Source organism: Mustela nivalis (assembly GCF_964662115.1).
Source record: "Mustela nivalis genome assembly, chromosome: X".
Taxonomy (NCBI): domain Eukaryota; kingdom Metazoa; phylum Chordata; class Mammalia; order Carnivora; family Mustelidae; genus Mustela; species Mustela nivalis.
The window spans coordinates 74,111,062-74,135,691 of NC_139040.1; the positions used below are offsets into that span (position 1 = coordinate 74,111,062).

At 35.7% G+C, this 24,630-nt stretch overlaps 1 protein-coding gene across 6 annotated transcripts in view; it reads right to left on the reverse strand.

Annotated features, from left to right (window-relative positions):
- Nucleotides 1-24,630, reverse strand: part of ZC3H12B (zinc finger CCCH-type containing 12B) — a 596,951-nt gene that overhangs the window by 484,860 nt on the left and 87,461 nt on the right. The window lies entirely within an intron of this gene.

Sequence of the window (24,630 nt, forward strand, 5' to 3'; positions counted from 1 at the left end):
ACCCAGTGTTCCATCCAATATGTGCCCTCCTTAACCCATCATCACACCAAGCCATCCCTCTACTCTCTTCCACCTTAACCTGTCAGTTTGTTTCTTGGACTCAACAACTCTCTTGGTTCATCTCCCCCTCTGATTCTTCCTGCTTCACTTTTCCTTTTTCTCCCAATGTCCTCCATACTATTCCTTATGTTCCAAAAGTAAGTGAGTAAGTGAAACCATGTGATAATTGATTTTCTCTGCTTAACTTATTTCACTCTGCATAATCTCCCCCCATATCATGCATGTTGATGCAAAAGCTGGGTATTCACCCTTTCTGATGGCTGAGTAATATTCCATTGTATACATGGACCACATATTCTTTATCCATTTATCTGTTGAAAGGCATCTTGGCTCTTTCAACCGTTTCGCTATCATGGACATTACTGCTATGAACATTGGGGTGCACATGACCCTTCTTTTCACTACATCTGTATCTTTGGTGTAAATACCCAGTGGTGCAATTGGCAGGTCATAGGGTAGCTCTATTTTTAATTTTTGAGGAACCTACAAACTGTTTTCCAAAGTGGCTGCAACAACTTGCATTTCCACCAACAGTGTAAGAGGGTTACCCTTTCTCCACATCCTCTTCAACATCTCTTGTTTCTTGCCTTGTCAATTTTGGCCATTCCGACTGGTATAAGGGGGTATCTCAGTGTGGTTTTGATTTGAATTTCCCTGATGGCTAATGATGATCATTTTGTCATGTGTCTGTTACCCATCTGTATGTCTTCTTTGGAAAATGTCTGTTCAGGTCTTCTGAGCAGTTTTTGACAGGATTATTTGTTTTTTGGGTGTTGAGTTTGAGAAGTTCTTTATAGATCTTGGATGTCATCCCTTTGCCTGTACTGTAATTTGCAAATATCTTCTCCCTACTCTGGGGTGCCTCTTTGTTTTGTTAACAATTTCCTTTGCTGTGCAGAAGCTTTTGATCTTGAAGAATTCTCAAAAGTTCATTTTCACTTTTGTTTCCTTTGCCTTTGGTGACATGTCTTGAAAGAAGTTGTTATGGCTGATGTCAAAGAGGTTACTGCCTATGTTCTCCTCCAGGATTCTGGTACGTTCCTGCCTCACATTGAAGTTCTTTTATCCATTTAGAGTTTATCTTTGTGTATGGTGTAAGAGAATGGTCGAGTTTCATTCTTCTACATATAGCTGTCCAATTTTCCCAGCACCATTTATTGAAGAGACTGTCTTTTTTCCACTGTATATTTTTTTCAAATAATCAAAGATTATTTGACCATAGAGTTAGGGGTCCATATCTGGGCTCTCTACTCTGTTCCACTGGTCTATACGTCTGCTTTTATGCCAGTACCATGCTGTCTTGGTGATCACAGCTTTGTAATAAAACTTGGAATCGGGCAACATGATACCCTCAGGTTTGTTTTTCTTTTTCAACATTTCCATGGTGATTTGGGGTCTTTTTTAGTTCCATACAAATTTTAGGATTATTTGTTCCAGCAGTTTGAAAAATGTGATTGCTCTGGGCAACATAGACATTTTAACAATGTTTATTCTTCAAATCTATGAGCATGGAATGTTTTTCCAACTTTTTGTGTCTTCTTCAATTTCTTTCATGAGAGTTCTGTATTTCCTCGAGTATAGATCATTCACCTCTTTGGATTTATGTCAATGTATCTTGTGGGTTTTGGTGCCATTGTAAATGGAATCCATTCTCTAATTTACCTTTTTACAGATTCAGTGTTAGTGTACAAGAAAGCAACAGACTTCTGTGCATTGACTTTGTATCCTGTCACATTACTGAATTATTGTAGGAGTTTTAGAAATTTGGGGGTAGATATTTTGGGATTTCCACATAAAGTCTCATGTCCTAGATGAAGAGTAAGAGAGTTTGACTTCTTTGTCAATTTGAATACTTTTTATTTCTTTTCGTTGTCTGAATGCCTTTTCTAGGACTTCTAGTAGTATGTTGAAAAATAGTGGAGAGGGCACCTGGGTGGCTCGGTGGATAAAAGCCTCTGCCTTCAGCTCAGGTCATGATCCCAGGGTCCTGTGATTGATCTCCACATTGGGCTCTCTGCTCAGCAGGGAGCATGCTTCCTCCTCTGTCTCTGCCTGTCTCTATTCCTACTTGTGATCTCTGTCTGTCAAATAAATATTTTAAATTTTTTTTAAAAGATTAAAAAAAATAGTGGAGAGAGTTGGGCATCCTTGTCATGTTCCTGATCTTAAGGGAGAAAGCTTTTCCCCATCGAGAATGATATTCACTGTGGGTTCTTCGTAGATGGATTTTATGAAGTTGAGAAATGTTTCCTCTATCCTTATACTCTGAAGAGTTTTAATCAGCATCCTTCACAGAAAGGATACTGTATTTTGTCAAATGCTTTTTGTTCTATCACATTGATTGATTTGTGAATGTTGAAACACACTTGCATCCCAGGGATAAATCCCACCTGGTCATGGTGGATAATCTTTTTAATGGACTGTTGGATCCCATTAGCTAGGATCTGGATATTGGTATGAAATTCTCCTTTTTGGTGGGGCCTTTGCCTGTTTTGGGGATCAAGGTAATGCTGGATATAAAGAGTCTGGATGTCTTCCTTCTGTTTCTATTTTCTATTTTTTGAAACAGCTTCAGGGGAATTGGTATTATTTCTTCTTTGAATGTTTGGTAGAATTTCCCAGGGAATCTGTCAGGTCCTGGGCTCTTGTTTTTTGAGAAGTTTTTGATCACTGCTTCAATCTTGTTACTAAATATGGGTCTATTCAGGTTGGCAATTTCTTCATGTTCAGTCTTGGAAGTTTATAGGTTTCCAGGAATGCATCTGTTTCTTTTAGGTTTGCTTAAGTTATTGTCATATAACTCTTGATAATAATTTCTGATGATTGTTTCTATTTCCTTGGTGTTAGTAGTGATCTCTCCCCTTCCATTCATAATTTTATTGATTTGTGTCCTCTCTCTTTTCTTTTGAATCATTCTGTCCACTGGTTTATCAACCTTACTAATTCTTTCAAAGAATCAGTTTCTAGTTTTGTTGATTTGTTCTATTGTATCTCTGGTTTCTAATTCATTGGTCTCTGCCCTAATCTTAATTATTTCCCTTCTTGTGCATGGGGTAGGTTTAATTTGTTGCTGATTCTCCAGTTCTTAAGAGTGTAAAGAGAGTTGGTGTATTCGTGATTTCTCTATCTTTTTGAGTCAGGCTTGGATGGCTATGCATCACCCCCTTAGGACCACCTTTGCCATATCCCATAGGTTTTGAACCAATTTGTTTTTGTTCTCATTGGTTTCTATGAATTGTTTAAGTTCTTTTTTGATTTCCTGGTTGACCTAAACATTCTTAAGCAGGATGGCCTTAGCCACCAAGTGTTTGAATTTCTTCCAAACCTCTTCTTGTGGTTTAGTTCCAGTTTCAAAGCATTATGGTCTGAGAACATGCAGGGAATAAGCTCAATATTTTGGTATCAGTTGAGACCAGTGGTTCACCTGATTTGTGACCCACTATGTGGTTTATTCTAGAAAAAGTTTCATGCGCACTCAAGAAGAATGAGTATTCTGTTGTTTTAGGGTGGACTGTTTTGTATATATGTATGAGGTCCATCTGTTCCAATTTGTCATTCAAAGCTCTTATTACTTTGCTGATTTTCAGCTTAGATTATCTGTATTGCTGAGAATGTGTTACTATCTCCTGCAATTAACATATTCTTATCAATATGTCTCTTCATTTTGATTAACAGCTGGCTTAAGTACTTAGATGCTCCCATGTTGGGGCACAGATATTTATAATTGTTTGATCTTCTTGTAGGATAGACCCTTTAAGAATAATTTAGTGTCCTTCTGTATCTCTAACAACAGTCTTTAGCTTTAAAGTCTAATTTGTCTGATATGAAAATTGCTACCCCACCTTTGTTTTGATGTCCATTGGCATGAAAAATTGTTCTCCATTCCTTCACTTTCAGTATGAATGCATTTTTAGGTTCAAGATGAGTCTCTTGTAGACAGCATATGGATGGGTCCTGTCTTTTTATCCAATCTGCAACCCTGTGACATTTTATGAGAGCATTTAGGCTGTTCATGTTGAGAATGATTATTGAAATATATGTTTTTGTTGTCATTTTGCCTGTGAAGTCTTTGTTTCTATAGATTGTCTCTGTAAATGTCTGTTCTATATTAGTCTTGGGGTCTTTCTTCTTTCATAAGCCCCCCTTAATACTTCTTGCAAGGCCAGCTTTGTGGTCACAAATTCTTTCAGTCTTTGCCAGTCTTGGAAGCTCTTTATTTTTCCATCCATTGTACATCACAGCCTTGCCAGATAAAGCATTGTTTGCTTCATGTTCTTCTTATTTAGTGACCTGAATATGTCTTGACATCCCTTTCTGGCTTGCCAGGTTTCTGTTGACAGGTTTGACATTATTCTAGTGTTCCTCCCTCTGTGTGTAAGGAATCTTTTCCCCCCAGCTGCCCTTAAGATATATTCTTTGGATTTAAGATTCATGAGTTTCACTATCTCATGCCTGGAGGTTGCTATACCCTTATTTGTCTTGGGGGGGTGTCCTCTATGCCTCTAGAACATGAACAATTGTTTCAATCCCCAGATTAGGGAAATCTCAGCTAGGATTTGCTCAACTATACCTTCTAGTCCTCTCTCTTTCCATCCCCTCTGGGATCCCCAAAATTCTGACATTAGAATGTTTCATCACATCATTTATTTCTCTAGTTCTGTTTTCATGGCTTCTAAGTTGTTTGTTCCAGACTGCCTCCTGATCCATCTTTTCTATCAGTTTGTGTTCTAGATCACTAACTCAATCTTCTGCTTCATTCACCCCAGTTGTTAGATTATCTAGATTAGATGGATCTCACTGATAACATTTTTAAATTCTGCCAGATCAGTTCTCATTTCTGCCCTTAGAGAATCTATGTTGACACTAACGGTTTTCTCAAACCTAGCTATTGTCTGCATAACTGTTACCCTGAATTCTACTTCTGACATTTTGCTTATGTCCATATCCATTAGTTTAGTGGTAGAGGTTATAGTCTCTGATTTTTTCCTCTCTTGGGGATTCCTCCTCCCAGTCAGTCTGGTAAGAGGTAGTTGAGGGAATGTACAGAGTCCGAACCACTGACCACAATCCAAGGAAGATGCACCACTTTTATGGGGACTTTCAGGTTCTTGGCCTCTTGTTCTTTCATCCTGTCTTCTGGGGGAGGGACCTGCCATGCTGTTACTCAGGCAACCCTGTTTGGGCAGAATTGTCTTGCCCCTTGTCATGTGGGATGGACTCAATGAAAACCAGCTTCAAGGCTCTTTTGTTTTCTGGTGGCTTTCCCTGGTTTCCGTGTCCCTTCCAAGAGTCAGAGCAGAATTAACTGTGTCCAAACTTCTGTCTCAGATTACAGAGATCACAGACTCTTCTCCAGAAAGCCCTCCAGGTCACACTGACTCTGGTTTTGTCTATACTGCTAAATACTGTAGAGATCTGGGTTGTGAGCCCCACTCCAGCACTCCCAGCCCTTGCTTCCAGGTCCAGGCCCATGTTCTGCCCTTTCTGCTTCTTAAACTGCCAGTCACCCCCAGTTCACACATGTGCCCCCACAGGTGCAGGTTTCAGCCTTTGGGGGGGGTTTCCCTAAAGTCCTTTTCCAATGGCTATCAGTGGTCTGCGAGTCTGAGCCCCTGGCCCCTGTGTAAGAGGCTTTAGCACTCCTCTGTTATTTCACCTTCCCAGCACCAGCACTTATTGTGGCTCCCTCCTCCTTTTGTTTATCTCCCAATATCTGACCACAGAATCATGGCTCCCTGCTTCACACAGTGAAACTGGCCACTGGAGATATTCTGTTGGTATAGATCCTGGTATATCTTCTTACATCTCAGTCTGATTTTGTGGATATTCAGAGTTGTCTGGCAGATATCCAGCTCAATTCGGGGGACTGGTTGAAATAGGATGCCCTACTTCTCTACTATCTTGCCCCCTCACCCCAAAAAGCTCATTTTGTTTTTATTTTATTTTTTAAAGATTTTATTTATTTATTTGACAGACAAAGATCACAAGTAGGTGGAGAGGCAGGAAGAGAGTGGGGGGAGAAGCAGGCTCCCTGCTAAAGCAGAGAGCCCAATGTGGGGCTCAATCCCAGGACCCTGGGATCACGACCTGAGCCAAAGGCAGAGGCTTTACCCACTGAGCCACCCAGACACCCCCTCACTTTGTTTTTAAAGACAAACAGAATGAAAGTGAAGGGATAGAAAAAGACATTTCAAGCAAATGGTATTTAAAAAAAAAAAGCAGAGTGGCTATAGTTACATAAACTAAAAGTTTTAAAAGAGACAAAAAAGTCATTATATAACGATAAAAGTGTCAGTACATCAGGAAAATATAACAGTTGTAAATGTTTATTCATCCAACATTGGAATACTTAAATACGTAAAGCAAAACTAACAGAGATGAAAGTAAAAATAAATAGTAATATTATAATATCTGGGGATTTTCATACCGAACACTAAACAATGGATACATCATACAAACAGAGTATCAATAAACAACAGATGTGAACAACACTGTACACCAAATAGATCCAACAGACCTATGGAGAAGGTTTTATCCAACAGTAGCAGAATACACATTATTCTCAAGCACATGAGAAAGATTTTCTAGGATAGCCCATATATTAAGTCACAAAACAAGTCATAACTAATTCAAGAAGACTAACATCATACCAACTATCTTCTGCAACCACAGTGGCATGAAATTAGAAATCAGTAACAATAGGAAAACTGGAAAATTCATAAGCACATAGAAATTAAACAACAAGACCTTGAAAACAACAACAATGGATCAAATAAGAAATAAGAGGGAAATAAAAAGTTTCTTGAGACAAACAGAAGTGGAAATACAACATGTAGGAATTTGGAGAATGAAACAAAAGGAGTTCTAAAAATAACTTCATATCAAAGAAGACCAATATTAAGAAGTAGGAATACTCCCAGAAAACAACCTAACTTTATGTCTTATGAAAGTATAAAAAGGAAGAAGAAACTGAGGTCAAACTTAGCATAACAAATAAAAAATAGAGCAAAAATAAATGAAACTGAGAACAGAGAAACAATAGAAAAGATTAAACAAACTAAGAGTTGGGTTTTTTAAAAGATAAAATTGACAAATCTTTAACTAGACTAACCAAGGAAAAGAGATAAAGGACAAATACCAAAATTACAAATGAAGCACTGGGTGTGGTACAAAAATAATGAATACTGTTATGCTGAAAATAAAAAAATAAATTTAAAAAAATTACAAATGAAATAGAATACATTTCAACTAATACCATAGAAATTCAAAGAAACATAAGAAGCTATTTTAAAACAACTATACACCAACAAAAAAGACAATCTAGAATTTTTTTTTTAAATCTTAGAAACACTACTTACTAAGACTGAATCAGGAAGAAATAAAAAGCCTAAATAGACCAATTATCAGTAAGGAGATTTAGTCAGTAATCTAAATTCTTCCAATGAGGAAATGCCCAGAAACAGTTGGCTTTACTAGTGAATTTTCCCAAACGGTAACAAAGACATTAACACCAATCTTTCTCAAACTCTTCCAAAAAATAAAGAGGAAGGAACACTCCCAAACTCATTTTGTAAAGGCTGAACTATCTTGATACCAAAACCAGAAAAGGACACTAGATAATAGGAAAAAAGAAGAAGAAGAAGAATATCTATAAGCCAATATTCCTGATGAATACAGATGCAAAATTTGTCAATAAAATACTAGGAAACTGAATTTAGCAGTACATTAAAAGGCTCATACACCATGAACAAGTAGGATTTATTCCTAGGATGCAAGGATGGTTCAACATGTGGAAATCACTCACTGGGATACTTAAAAGAATCACGATCATCTCAATAGACACAGAAAAAAAAATCTGAGAAAATTCAGCATGTTTCATGATAACTCAACAAATGAGGCATAACAGGAAAATATCTCACATAGTAGGGGCCATATATGACAAGCCCACAGCCAACATCGCACGCTGGTGAAAACCTGAAAACTTATCGTCTAAGATCAAGAACAAGACAAGATGTCCATTTAGAATATTTATATTCAACATAGTACTGGAAGTCCTATCTAGACCAATCAGAAAAACAAAAGAAATAAAACATATATGGATTTGAAAGGAAGAAGGAAAATTGCCTTTATTTGCAGATGACATGATTTTTTAATTAACATATAATGTATCATTTTTTTCAAGGGTACAGGTCTGTCAGTCATTCATCAGTCTTACACAATTCACAGTACTTTTCATTGCACATACCCTTCCCGATGTCTATCACCAAGTCACCCTATCCCTCCCACTCCCGCCCCTCCAATAACCCTCAGTTTGTTTCCTGAGATTAAAAATCTCTTATAGTTTATCTCCATCCCCGGTCCCATCTTGTTTCATTTTTCCCTCTCTTCCCCCCAACACTCTCCTTCCCTGCCTATCAAATTCCTCATATCAGAGAGATCATATGATAATTATCTTTCTCTGATTGACTTGTTTTGCTTATCATAATACCCTCTAGTTCCATCCATGTCATTGCAAATGGCAATATTTCAGGTTTCTGATGGCTATATAGTATTCCATTGTATATATATACCACATCATCTTTATCCATTCAACAAATGACATAACTTTATATAAAGAAATTTCTTAAAAATCAACCAAAATCTGTTAGATCAAATCAATGAACTCAATAAATTAGCAGAATATAAAATTAACATACAAAAATCAGTAGCATTTCTATAAACAATGAATTTTCTGAAAAAGAAATTGACCCCATTTACAATAGCATAAAAAGCAATAAAACACCTAGGAATAAATTTAAGTAGGAGGAGAAAGATTTCTAAAAACTACAAGGCCTTGGTGAAATAACTCAAAGAAGATACAAACAAATGGGAAGTTATCTTGTGTTCAAGGATTGAAGAATTAATATTGTTGAAATGCCCATACTACCAAACACCAAAAAAAAAAAAAAAAGCCTTGTATAGACTTATATAATCCCTATCAATATTCCAAAGGCACTTTTAGTAGTAAAAAAAATATACCTAAATTTTATATGGAACCTCAAAAACCCCTGAATAGCTGAAGAAATCATGAAAAAGAACAAAGTAGAAAGAAGCACAATCCTGATTTCAAACTATACTATAAAGCCACAGTCAGAAAGAGTATGATACAGACATAAAAAAGACAAATAGACTGAAGGACCAGAATTAAGATCCCAGAAATTAACCCAAGCATATATAGTCAATTAATATTTGACAAATATCCAGTGTTCAATGGAGAAAATAGTAAGCTGTGCTGGGATAATTTGATATTCATATACAAAACAATAAAAGTGTACCAATTTTTTACACACTGACAAAGATTAATTAAAAATGGAATAAAGATTTAAATGTAGGACCTGAAACCATGAAATTCTATAAGAAAACATAGGAACAATGCTCCTTGACATGGGTCTTGGTAATGATTTTTTGGATATGACACCAAAAGCACAAGCAACAAAATTTAAAAAATAAACAAATAGGACTACATAAAACTAAACAACTTCTCCACAGCAAAGCAAAAGAAACTAACAAATGAGTGAAAAGACAGTCTATGGAATGGGAATAATATTTGCCAACAAAATATATGCAAAGGGATTAATGTTCAAAATACAAAAAAAAAAAATACAACTTACACTACCAACAACAAAAACACAAATAAGCCAATTAAAAGTGGGCAAATGACCTGGATAGGCATTTTTCCAAAGAAGATATATGAAAGTTCAATAGGTACATGAAAAGATGCTCAATATCACTGGTGATCAGGAAATGTAAAATTAAAACCACATTGAGATATCTCCTCACTCTGATTAGAATGGCCATCATCAAAAAGACAAGAGATGGGGTACCCAGCTTGTTCAGTCAGTTAAGTGTCTGTCTTCAGGTTAGGTCATGATCCCAGGGTACTGGGACTGAGCCCTACATTGAAAAGCCAACTTCTCTCTCTACCTTTCCCACCCCCCCTGCTTGTGCTCACAAAGTCTGTCTGTCTCTCTCAAATAAATAAATCTTTTAAAAAAATTTTAGAAGACAAGAGATAACAATTACCAATAAAGAACAGATGTGGAGATAAAAGAAATTCTCTTCTGCACTGTTGGTAGATTGTTTAATTGGTACACCCACTATGGGAAACAATATGGAGGATACTGATAAAATTAGAAATATAACTACCATTATGATCTAGCAATTCCACTTCTGGAAATATATTCAAAGGAAATGAAAACACTAACTTGAAAATATTTTTACACCTCTATGTCCACAAAAGCATTATTTACAATAGCCAAGACACAGAAACAACTATGTATCAACAGATAGATAAATGAATAAAGAAGTTATATTATATATAATATCTATAATCACATAATTTAGCCATATACGAAAAAAACAACAAAAACAAACAAACAAACAAAAGGAAATCCTATCATTTGTTATGACATGAATGAACCCTGAAGGCATTATGCTAAGTGAAACAAAACAAAAAGAAATACTGTATGATCTCACTTATATGTGGAATCTAAAAATAACCCCAAGCTCATAGATGAAGAGACCATACTTGTGGTTAACAGAGGCAGAGGATGGAGAGAAAGGGAATTAGAGGAAGGTGGTCAAAAGGTACAAACTTCCAGTTACAAGGTAAATAAGGACAAGGGATGTAACGTGCAAAATGATGACTATAGCTAACAGTGCTGTGTGATATGTAGGAAAATAGTTAAGAGAGTAAACCTTATGAGTTCTCATCATAAAAAGAAATTAATTTCAATTTTTTAATTGTATCTATGTAAGAAGATGGATATTAGCTGAACATAGTGTGGTAATCATTTAACAATATATGTAAATCATGTTGTAGGCCTTAAACTGACACAGCGATGTATATCAATTATTTCACAATAAAACTGGAAAAAAGTAAGTGATGGTCCTTAGGTCAATGATTATAATGTGCCACAAGCTAAATGTGATTAATTCATCCCTCTGGTTGGGCTTTGTTGTCATTCACTAATTCATCAAATATTTATAGACTGGAAGACTATAGACATGAAAGGCACTGTATTAGATACTTGAGATACAATTTTGAATAAAACGGATGTGGTCAATGTCCTAGGAGAGCTTAGAGTTAGTTATATAAGTTAGATTATAGTTAGTTGGGGAAGACAGACATTAAACACATATTTAGACCAACATAGGTTTAAAATCCAATTTTATCATTTACTAGCTATTTAAGAAAGTCACCTAATCTTTCTGAACCTCAATTTCTCTATCTATAAAGTTGAAATAGTAACATCTATCTTCTATGTCTGTTGTAAAGATCAAATAATATAATGTACATACATAATTTACTATGGTATTTGGAATATAATAAGTGCTCAGTAAATGTAAACTATTATTATTATTATCACTTATGATTGTTTATACAGAAAGAGACCTTTGATTCTCATTCAAGCTTATTAAATTTTATTAACACACATCTCTTAAGATTTTTGTTTATTCCTTTTCTCAGTAAATGACAGATTAAATAACACAAACTAAAAGTAGTTAGAAGTCCTAGCAACAGCAATCAGACAACAAAGAAATAAAAGGTATCCAAATTGGTAATGAAGAAGTCAAACTCTCTCTCTTTGCAGATGACATGATTCTTTATATGGAAAACCCAAAAGACTCCACCCCCAAACTACTAGAACTCATACAGCAATTCAGCAACGTGGCAGGATACAAAGTCAATGTGCAGAAATCAGTGGCTTTCTTATACACTAACAATGAAAATACAGAAAGGGAAATTAGAGAATCGATTCCATTTCCTATAGCACCAAGAACCATAAGATACCTGGGAATAAACCTAACCAAAGAGGTAAAGGATCTGTACTCGAAGAACTACAGAACACTCATGAAAGAAATTGAAGAAGACACAAAAAGATGTAAGACCATTCCATGCTCTTGGATCGGAAGAATAAACATTGTTAAAATGTCTATACTGCCTAGAGCAATATATACTTTTAATGCCATTCCGATCAAAATTCCACCGGCATTCTTGAAAGAGCTGGAGCAAAGAATCCTAAAATTTGTATGGAATCAGAAGAGACCCCGAATCGCTAAGGAAATGTTGAAAAACAAATAAAGCTGGGGGCATCACATTACCTGATTTCAAGCTTTATTACAAAGCTGTGATCACCAAGACAGCATGGTACTGGCATTAAAACAGACACATAGACCAGTGGAACAGAGTAGAGAGCCCAGATATGGACCCTCAACTCTACGGTCAATTAATCTTCGACAAAACAGGAAAAAATATACAGTGGAAAAAAGACAATCTCTTCAATAAATGGTGTTGGGAAAACTGGACAGCTATAGAAGACAATGATAAGTGACAGCTATGACAAAAGAGAGAAACCAGAAAAGACAGACAATACATGCTAAGAATGATAAACCTACTAAACAAGAAAGTCAAGATATATTTGGTATTTTCTTTTAAAAAACTAATATTTTATAGCCAACTCTGAAAAGTGGCTAGAATATTTTTCCCCATGAAGTGGAAATCTTCAGTTGCTAAAATATATTTTTAGGTAGAATAACTTATTCTCCAATAAGGCTAGACAGATAATGGATTACTGTAGTTTCAAGTTTGGAAAAAGAGCAGCCATTAACAAGTGCAAAATACTAACATTAAACTGCCTTTAAAATAGATTTTGCACCTTCCAAAAGCTTGCATATGGAGTTTCAGACAAAATGGAGGAAGAAATAAACAGCACATAACTCCTTGCTGTTATTTTCTCAAATTCAAATATAAAAACAATACAGTGAAACACAGCTAGGAAATAAAGATGGAAGGGGTTATTCTTAAAATATGTCTTTAGCTAACTACCTTCATTTTAGAAGTTAAACTCTATAGCCAGGAAACCATCTTCCAAAAATGTAGACTGCCAATGGACAGTTTAAATCTTAATTATATGTTGCCTGCCTATTTTAAATTTTACTTTGCTTATAGGCCAGGGAAAACAATATCCTTGGTTTGTTTATATAAATTTGCACTGTACCCTTACAGATATTTAAAAACTAAAGTTCTAGTAAGAATGGAAATGCAATTTGCTTTGTCAATAATGATCAGTACTTTATAATAAATATTAACCATCTTTATTACTGTGAACAAGCATGCTCGAAGGGATAGTAAAGAAAGCACAAATACTAGTTTGATCTAAACTCTCTCTTCCCTAACCTCTAATTTACTCACTTAAAAATAAAATAATCTTACAATCATTCTAACACTGACATGACTACAGAATGCTACCCAAATTCAGTTTCTCCATTTTTGGTGGATATTATTCTCCCATAAATAATCTCCTCTTTAGAAATTTATGTTTTCCTACCATACATGGATAGAATATTCTATCAATTTTCTATACATAATTAGAAATTGCAAAAATAATCTCTGAATGCTTTATAGTGCAGAATTTAAAAGTATTGTTTTCCATTCAACTAGTGAGTGTTAACCTAAAATCTGTAAGCCTTGCTGCTGTTACCATAAAAACTAAGCCAAATCCACAACTGTGTTCTAGTTTTCTCCCATTGTCTAATTACAGGTCCTCCAGTGAGAATGCTAATTAGCTAACTGCCCATTTTGTCAGGCTGGAGAATAAAGCAAAGATAGAACATAAATTAGACAATAGTGTAAAGAAGTTATGAAACTGAGGAAAGCTAAGATAATGAGATGCTGGGGAAAAAAAAAAAAAAAAAAACTATTTTCCTGATGCTGCTACTTCTCCACCACAGGAAAATCATACCAAGTAGAGCCTTGTAAGTTGTTCTGTTGATGACAGTATTAAAGTCACAAATAGCAATAATTTGGGAAGCCAAGTCCAAGCTACTCAAGTTCTTAGAAAACTCTTGTAGTTTTGCAGTGGAGAAAACACCATTTCACAGACAAAATAATCTGGCTGGTATTATTCCAAAATGTGTGCCTTCCTGTAGGTATCGTATTAGTGAATTTTATTCTGCTTAGGTTAATTTGCTAATATCAATTTTTGGAAATCCGAATGAACCAAAGCTGTGGTAGGTGGTGGTTGTATACCAGCATTCATTGTTCTATTGACATGTATCTATTCACAAATCTGAATAAGTGATATGGGCTTAAAAAATTGGGGAGGGAATATTTCACTTTCAATGATTTAGTTATCAAGAAAGATGCAATGAACACTTCACTAATTTAACTTGCAGTTCCTGATTTGTCATTTTTAACATATGGTTATTTACATATTCTTACCTGGACAGTTTAAAATATTTATTGTAATAAAAATCCTCCTCCCTCATTAGATACTGTTCAGAAAATTCATCCTACTTTAGTTCATCTCTTGTATTGTGACTGTCTATAAGTATTTAGAAATATTTGCTAAGTTATATCTTACCTTACTGATGGTCCACAAAAACTAACTGAAGTATTTATAAAAATGAGAGATTTGCCATGGTTTGTCAAGCTTCTGTGAGCTACTAAATTGCCACCTGACCACCCCAAGTGTAGCTACCACCTCTCATATACAATGCTATCATATTACTGAATATATTCTTTATATGTGCCTTTTATTTCTGTGACTTATTCTATCCATACCTGGAAGCCTAGATCATCCCCACAGGTCCCTCCCCTCTGGCAAACTTTAGTCTGTTCTCTGTAATTATAGATCTAATTCTGTTTTTTGTTTGTTTATTTATTTGTTTTTGTTTTTAGATTTTACACATGAGTGAAATTATGTGGCATTTGTCTTTCTCAGTCTTATTTCACTAAGCATCATATAACATAGGGCCATCCATGTTGTCACAAATGGCAAGAGCTTATTTTTTATGGCTGAGTAATACTCCACTATATAGTACATTCCAGATATATGACAAATCTTCCTTATGCATTTGTCCATTGAATGATACCAGTTCCTTCCATATTTCACTATTGATAATACTGCTACAATAAGCATAGTAGTGCACATATCTTTTCAAATCAGTGTTTTCATTTTCTTTGCTGTAAATACGCTACTGTGTACTTGATGTATCATATGATATTTTTAACTTTTAAAGTTATTTTTGTTCATTTGTTTGTTTTGCATCTGGTATCCTGCAGTTCAGAGACTCATCCAGAGAATAAAACCCCAGACTGATTCTGAGTTGAGAAGGCAGTTCAGTCATCTACCAAGCTGAGGCAGGAAAGAACTTGGGGCCCTAAATACATTTTAAATAGATATTCAAACTGGTCCTTCTGCTTTTATCCTTACCTACACAAACACTTTCATAAATACTACCAATTCTTAAATGTTTTGGGTCTTCTCCAGGATAACAAGGCTGCTTCTCAGCTTTTTTTTTTTTTTTTTGCTTAAGTTTTTATCTTAATTCCAGTTAGGAGATATACAGTGTAATATTAGTTTCAGGTACACAGTACAGAGATTCAGCACTTCCATACAATACCCAGTGCTCATCACAAGTGCACTCCTTAATCCCTATCTCTTATTTAACCTATCCTCCAACCCATTTCTCTTCTGGTAACCATCAATTTGTTCTCCACAGTTAAGAATCTAGTTCTTGGTTTGCCTCTTTCTATATATTTTTCTTGCCTTTTTTCATTTGCTTTATAAAGACATATGCTATTTATCTTTTTCTTACTGATTTCAAGTAGACTAATACTCTCTAGCTCAATGGATGTTATTTCAAATGGCCAAACTTATTCTTTTTATGGTTGAGTAATGTTCCTTTTTATATATATCACTCCTTCTTTATCGATTCATCAGTCAATGAACATGTGGGCTATTTCCATAATTAGGCGATTATAGATTATATTCTTTTTATGGATGAATAATATTCCATTACTTATATTGGACTAAATAGACTTTAAAACAATTATAACACACACACATGCTATACACATAGGGGAACTTGTTTCCCTTTGAATTAAATAATTACTTTTATTTATTTTTTTAAGATTTTATTCATTTATTTGACAGACAGAGATCATAAGTAGCCAGAGAGGCAGGCAGAGAGAGAGCAGGGAGGAAGCAGACTCCCTACTGAGCAGAGAGGCAGATGCGGGGCTCGATCCCAGGAACCTGGGATCATGACCTGAGCCTAAGGCAGAGGCTTAACCCACTGAGCCATGCAGGTGCCCTAAATAATTACTTTTAAACATCCAAAGGAGAAGACATATCTTTAGGCATTGACTCATTTACCATGCACCCACTGGATGCCTGCCATGGACAAGACATTTGTTAGGCATGGTGTTAAACACCAAATTGTATGCAAACTTTTTTCTGTCCTTGAGAAACTTATCCAGAAGAAAGGGAGGACCCCGTTGGGGAGATGACCTGGATCTCTGCATTTGGAAGTGAAAACTTTCAAAGTTCACAAGATGAATAGAGAAACACTTCTAGGCATTTTTGGAGATCTCAGAAGATCATGAAAAGCCTCTCATTTCTGTTCTCCCTGACATGACTGAGAAGGAAAGGCAGACCCAGCACCCGGCAGGTGCTCATTCACATTGTAGGGAATATGATGAATCTTTTCCTGCTTCACTGTGAAAGTGTCCTAGAAGGTGTCCCAATGCAACTCTGGCTGCAAATGAACTCAAGAAAAAATAGCCAAATTACCATATTTCCTTCTCCTACCCCTTCCATTTCCTGGCAGCCCAAACCACTCCTCAACACATTACTGTTTAAGGAGGCTATTGTAAACATACTATAAGCAGTGAAGTGCTTCTAAGAAAAAAAAATTCTAAGAAAATAACTTTTCTTCTAAGAAAATAACTTCTAAATAAGAAATTTAGAAGTCTGCTACATTGGGAGAATGTGCCTGACTTAAAGGTGCTCAGGTGGTGAAATGGTCTAAGGATCCCATGGATCACAAGAAGAATGGGTAACATCTAACTGCAGCATGGTTGCCATGCATAGGAGCATGGAATCTGGCTGAGAACAATGAGTTCTGTGTTGCCATAAACTGGAAATCCCTACATGGTCAAGCAACTGCTTTCCTGGGACAAGTCCAGCAAAACTCAGAAGCAGGTGAGACCATCCCTGGAGAGAAACAGCATGGGTCAACACCATGGGAGTCCTTAAAATTTGGAGTTTTGAAACTCAGTAGCATGCCTGGGGGTGGGGGGTGAAGCTGCTTGGACACAGGCGGGGTGAACATAGAGTTCTGCTGGAAACTGGGGAGACAAAAGTGATTGCTTTTCTGTGAGAGCTCACTGAAGAGCTCACTGAAGGGATAGAGAGCAGAATACCACCATATTCATCCCACCCAGCAGTGCTGAAAGACTCCACTAAGCAAAACAGCACCACCACGTGGAATCCAGGGCCGCTTACACCAAGCATTGTGCTTCTTAAGAGCTGAAGGTACATTTCCACTGGAGCAAGTCCACTTAAGAATCAGGACAAGAGGGGAGGGGCTTTGAGAGAAAGGGGTGGGATTATGGACATTGGGGAGGGTATGTGCTTTGGTGAGTGCTGTGAAGTGTGTAAACCTGGTGATTCACAGACCTGTACCCCTGGGGATAAAAAGATATGTTTATTAAAAATAAAATAAATAAATAAATAAATAAATAAGAATCAGGACAAGAGGCCTCTCCCCCAAAGACAAGCACCAACAATTCACTTACACCAAGTTTGCTGATCATAGAAAGCAGCAAAGCTTCAGCTCCATGTGAAAAGAATATCAAGCATTTTCTGTTTTTTTTATTTTTTACTCATTTAGGTTTTTTTAGTCATTTCATTTTTTCTATTATTTTTCATTCTTTTTTAATTTTTATTTTTATATATACTTTATATACCTTACACTTGTGTGTGTGTGTGTTCTTTTTATTTTGCAATCTAGTCCCTTTAAACAAGCAAACTGAAATACTCTCAGGATCTATTCTTTGTTTTGTTTTGTTTTGTTGATATTGCTGTTGTTATTATTGTTTTTGTTTTTTTCTACTTTTCTTTCATTTTTTTTTCTCTGAACAATATGATGAGTTGGAGAAATTCACCCCAAAACAAAGAAGAGGAGGTAGCACTCACAACAAGAGATTTAATCAGTAGGGATATAGGTAGTATAACTAAAATAGAATTTAAAACAAGGATTATAAAGCTACTACCTAGGCTTGTAAAAAGCTTTGAAGATACTAGAGAATACCTTACTGTAAAGATAAAAGAACCAAAACCCAGTCAAGCCAAAATTATATGTTATAACTGAAATGCCGTCCCAAGTTCACACTAAAACCAATGATTAATGAAGAAAAGAACAAATCAGAGACACAGATGATAAAATTCTGGAAAATAATAAAGCAGCAAAAAGAGGAAAAGAAAAATATTAGATCACAAAGGTAAACTTAGTGAACTCAGTGGTTCCATAAGTAAAATACTTATCCATATTAGAAGAGTACAAGAAAAAGAAGAGTGAAAAAGGAGCAGAAGGTTTATTTGAACAAATTATACATGAGAACTTCCCTAATCTGGAGAACGATACAGGCATTTAAGTCCAAGAGACACAGAGAACATCCATCAAAATCACCAAAAATAGGTCAATGCCTCTACATATTATATTGAAACATGCAAATACAAAGGTAAAGAGAAAAAAAAAACCTGAAAGTAGCTCAGGAGACCACGTTCTTCACCTAAATGGCTAGATAAATAAGGCTGGAAACAGACCTGTCCCATAGACCTGGCAGGCCAGAAATGATTTGCATGATATATTCAATGTACAAAATGGGAAAAATATGCACCCAAGAATACTTTATCTAGCAAGACTGTCATTCAAAATAGGAGAGATAAGAGTTTCCAAGACAAGTGGAAACCAAACAAGTTCAGAAACACTACACTACACCTATAACAAATATTAAAGGGGACAATTTGAGCAGAAAGAGAACAAAAGTAACAAAGACCAGAAAGAAAAAGAGAACAATCTACAGGAACAATGACTGTACAGGTGATACAATGACACTAAATTCATGACTTTCCGTAATTACTATGAAAGTACTTATGACTAAATTCTCCAATTTAAAGATATAAGGTATCAGAATAGATTAATAAAGAACATTGATATGATATGATAAACATTAATATTATATGAACAAGACACATCCAAAGATACCACCAAGTTGAAAAGCCAGCAGTGAAGAACAATTTATCATGCCAATGGACATCAGACAAACTAGATTTTAAACCAAAGACTGTAATAAAAGATGTAGAAGGACACTATGTAATAATAAAGTTGTCTATACTACAGGAAGATCTAACAATTGTAAATGTTTATACCTCTAATGTGGGGGCAGCCAAATGTAAAAATCACTTAACAAACTTTAAGAACTCATTGATGATAATACAATAATAGCATGAAACTTTAACACCCCACTCACAGCAATGGACAGATCATCTAAACAGATGATCAGCAAGGAAACTAAGGCTTTAAATGACACACTGGACAAGAAGTACTTAACAGATACATTCAGAGCATTTCATCCTAAAACAGCAGAATACACATTCTTTTTGAGTGCACATGGAACATTCTCCAAAATAGATCATATGCTGTGTCACAGATCAGATCTCAAGGGGTACAAAAAGACTGAGATCATACCATGCATATTTTCAGACCACAATAAAACTTGAATTCAATGACAAGAAAAAATTTTGAAGGACAACAAATATAAGGAAGTTAAGGAATATCCTACTGAAGAATGAATGGGTCAACCAGGAAATTAAAAAGAATTTTTAAAAAATGCATGGAAGCACCAGGTGGTGGGTATTATAGAGGGCACAGATTGCATGGAGCACTGGGTGTAGTGCAAAAACAATGAATACTGGGGTTTTTTTAATTTCTTTTCAACATAACAGTATTCATTGATTTTGCACCACACCCAGTGTTCCATGCAATCTGTGCCCTCTATAATACCCACCACCTGGTTCCTCCAACCTCCCACTCCCTGCCCCTTCAAAACCCTCAGATTGTTTCCAAAGATAAAGATGTCATGAAAAGTAGGGCCATCTGTACCCCAATGTTCATAGCAGCAATGGCCACGGTCACCAAACTGTGGAAAGAACCAAGATGCCCTTCAACAGACGAATGGATAAGAAAGATGTGGTCCATATACACTATGGAGTGTTATGACTCCATAAGAAAGGATGAATGCCCAACTTTTGTAGCAACATGGATGAAACTGGAAGAGATTATGCTGAGTGATATAAGGCAAGCAGAGAGAGTCAATTATCATATGGTTTCACTTATTTTTGAAGCATAACAAAAAACATGAAGGACACTGGGAAATGGAGAGGAGACGGGAGTTGAGGGAAATTGGAAGAGGAGGTGAACCATGAGACACTATGGACTCTGAAAAACAACCCGAGGCTTTTGAAGGGGCGGGGAGTGGGAGGTTGGGGGAGGCAGGTGGTGGGTATTGGGGAGGGCATGCATTGCATGGAGCACTGGATGTGGTGCAAAAAAAAATGAATACTATTACACTGAAAAGAAATTTTTTAAAAAGAAGAAAAACTGAATACTGTTATGCTGAAAAGAAAAATTTTTTTTAAAAAAAGCATGGAAGCAAATGAAACTGGAAACATGACAGTTCAAAATCTTTGGGATGCAGCAAGGTGGATCTAAGAGGGAAGTATATAGCAATTCAGGCCTTACTCAGAAAGAAAAATCTCAAATACACAACCTAACCTCACACCAAAAGGAGCTTGAAAAAGAAGAGCAAATAAAGCTTAAATCTGGCAGGAGAAGAGAAATAAAAAAAAGTATTAGAGCAGAAATCAGTGATATATTTAAAAAAGAGTAGAACAGAACAAGAAAGGTAGGCGCTGGTTCTTTGAAAGAACTAACAAAATTCATAAACCCCTATCCAGACTTATCAAGGAGAGAGAGAGAGAGAGAGAACCCAGATAAATAAAAATCATGAAAGAAAGTGGAGAGATCACAACATACACCAAAGAAATACAAACAATTCTGAGAATATTAATGAGCAATTATATGCCAAAAAATCAGGCAATTTGGAAGAAATAGATGTTTCCTAGAAACATGCAAACTACCAAAGAAAGAGGGGGGAGAGAAAAGTGAACAGACCCATAACCAGCTAAGAAATTGAATCTTTAATAAAAAAAATTAACCAACAAGCAAGATTCTTGGGCTGGATGGTTTTCCAGGCGAATTCTACCAAACATTTAAAGAAGAGCCAAGATGGCCTTCAACAGGCTGAAGAATAAAGAAGATAGAGTCTATATATACAATGAAATATTACACAACCACCAGAAAGGATGAATACCGAACTTTTGTATCAACACAAACAGGACTGGACGAAATTATGCTGAGTGAAATAAGTCAAGCAGAGAAAGTCAATTGTCATATAGTTTCACTTACTTGTGGAGCATAAGGAACAACATGGAGGACATTAGGAGAAGGAAAGGAAAAGTGAATTGGGGGAAATCAGAGGGGGAGATGAAGCATGAAAGACTGTGGAGTCTGAGAAACAAACTGAGGGTTTTGAAAGGGAGTGGGTGTGAGATGTGGGTGAGCCTGGTAATGGATATTAAGGAGGCCACCCATTGCATGAAACACTGGGTGTGGTGCATAAACAATCTCTGAACACTGAAAAATAAAATTAAGATGCTAAAAAAATAAAAAATAAAAATAAAGGACTAATGCTTATTCTTCTAAAACTGTTCCCAAAAAATAGAAATGGAAAGAAAACCTCCAGACTCATTCTATGAGGCCTTTATTACCTTAATCTCAAAACCAGACAAAGACCCAGTTAAAAAGAAGAATTTTGAAGGGGTGGGGGATGGGAAGTTGGGGGAACCAGGTGGTGGGTATTAGAGAGGGCACGGATTGCATGGAGCACTGGGTGTGGTGCAAAAACAATGAATACTATTCTGCTGAAAAAAATCAATTTTTTAAAAAAGGAGAATTGCAGACCAATATCCTTGATGAACATGGATGCAAAATTCTCACCAAGAAACAAGCTAATAGGATCCAACAGTCCATTCAAAGGATTATTCACCATGACCAAGTGGGATTTATTTCTGAGCTGCAAAGGTAGTTCAACATCAAGAAATTAAAAAACATTATATGCCACAGTATTAAAGAGTGATCCTCTCAACAGATGGAGAAAAAATATTTGACAAAATACACCACCTTCTTTTTATTTAAAAAACATCTTCCATGATGTAGTGATAGAGAGAACATACCTTCCTGTCATAAACATCATATACACAAAACCCACGATGAATATAATCCTCAATAGCATTTCTCCTGAGATCATAAACATGACACAGATGTCCATTTTCACCACTTTTGTTTATCCTAATACTAAAAGTCCAAGCCTCAGGAATCAGAAAACAAAAAGAAATAAAAGGCAACCAAATTGGCAAAGGAGAAGTTAAAATATTCAGTCTTTGCAGAAAACATGATATTCAATGTAGAAAACCCAGAAAAACTCCACCAAAAAATTGCTAGAACTCATACAGGAATTCAGCAAAGAGTCAGGATATAAAATGAAAACACAGTGGTCTGCTGCATTTCTACAAATTAACAATGAAGTAGAAGAAAATAAAATCAAGGAATCAATCCTGTTTAAAATTGCACCAGAAATCCTAAGATACCTAGGAATAAACCTAACTAAGGAGGTAAAAGATCTGTATTCTGGAAAGTATAGAAACTTATGAAAGAAATTGAGGAAGACACAAAGAAATGGAAAAACATTCCATGCTCATGGATTGGAAAAAATATTATTAAAATGTATATTCTACCCAAAGCAAACTACATATTTAATGCAATCCCTATTAAAATACAACCAGAATTTTTCACAGAGGAGGAAAAGACAATTTTAAAATTTGTATGGGACCAGAAAAGACCCCAAATAGCCAAAGTAACATTGGAAGGAAAACCAAAGCTGAAGGCATCGAAATTCCAGACTTCAAGCTGTCTTTTAAAACTGTAATCAACTTCTTGCAAGACATGGCTCTAAAGACAAGGTAAACAAAAGCAAAAATAAGCTATTGGAACCTTATTAAGAAAAAAGCTTCTCCACAGCAAAGGAAAAACTAAACAAAACAAAACCTGTCTCCAAAGGCAAGGGAAACAAAAGTAAAAATGAACTACAGGGATTTCATCAGGATATAAATCTTTTCTACAGAAAGTAAAAAGCATTCAATGAAATGGCAAAAGATATTTGCAAATGAAAAATCAGACAAAGGGCTACTACCCAAACTCTATAAAGAACTTACCAAACCCAACACCCGAAATTCAAAAATCCAGTAAAGGAATGGATAGAAGGCATGAACAGATATATCTCAAAGAAGACATTCAAATGGTTAACTTACACATCAAAAAGTGCTCAACATCCCTCAGCATCAGGGAAATACAATTCAAAACCACAATGAGATACCACCTCACTCCAATCAGAATGGCTAAAATTAACAACTCAAGAAACAACAGATTTGGGGAACGATGCAGAGAAAGAGGAACTCTCTTACACTGTTGGTCAGAATGCAAACCTGTCCAGCCATTCTAGAAAAGAGTATGTATGTTCCTCAAATAGTTGAAAATAGAATTATCCTAGGACTTAGCAACTGCACTATTAGGTATTTATCCAAAGAATAGAGTGATTTGCAGGGGCACCATATATGCACCCTACTGTTTATAGCAGCAATGTCCACAATTGCCAAAATATGTAAGGAGCCCAGATGCCCATCAAAGGATGAAAGAATAAAGAAGAAGTGGTGTACACACACACACACACACACACACACACACACACACACACACAGGAATATTACTCAGCCACCAAAAAGAATTAAATCTTGCCATTTGCAATGGCATGGATGGAACTAGAGGGCATGATGCTAAACAAAATCAGTCAGTCAGAGAGACAAATACCATATGATTTCTCTTTTATGTGTAATTTAAGAAACAAAACATAAACAGAAGGGAAACAAAGGAAAAACAAAATAAGTACTGAAAGGGTGGGAAACCACCAGAGACTCTTAATTATGGGAAATAAACAAGGTAGCTGGGGGGCAAGGGGTAGTTTTGGAGGGCAATTGGGTGATGTGCATTAAAAAGGGCACTTGATGTAATGAGCAGTGGGTGTTTTTTTGCAACTGATGAATCACTGAATTCTACCCCTAAAACTAATAATACACTATATGTTAACTAAGTTGAATTTAAATGAAAAAATTTTTTTTAAAAAAGACAGCAAATACACCTGACATTTTGTTTCTTGCTTTCTACCAAACATTATAAGAACTGATACCTATCTTTTCTCAACAATTAAAAAAAAAAAAGGAAAGAAAAGGAAGGAATTCTAAATACAGGTCAACATCATCCTGATACCAAAACCAGATGAAGATACCACTAATAAAAAAACTACAGGCCAATATCTCTGATGAACATGAATAGAAAAATTCTCAAAAACAAAACAAAACAAAACCTAGCAGCAATTCAAATCCAACAGTACATTAAAAAAAATCATCACTACAATCAAGTGGGATTTTCCCCCCTGTGGGTTACAAGGGTATTTCAATATCCATAAATCAATCAACATGATAAAACAGATTAATAAAATAAATT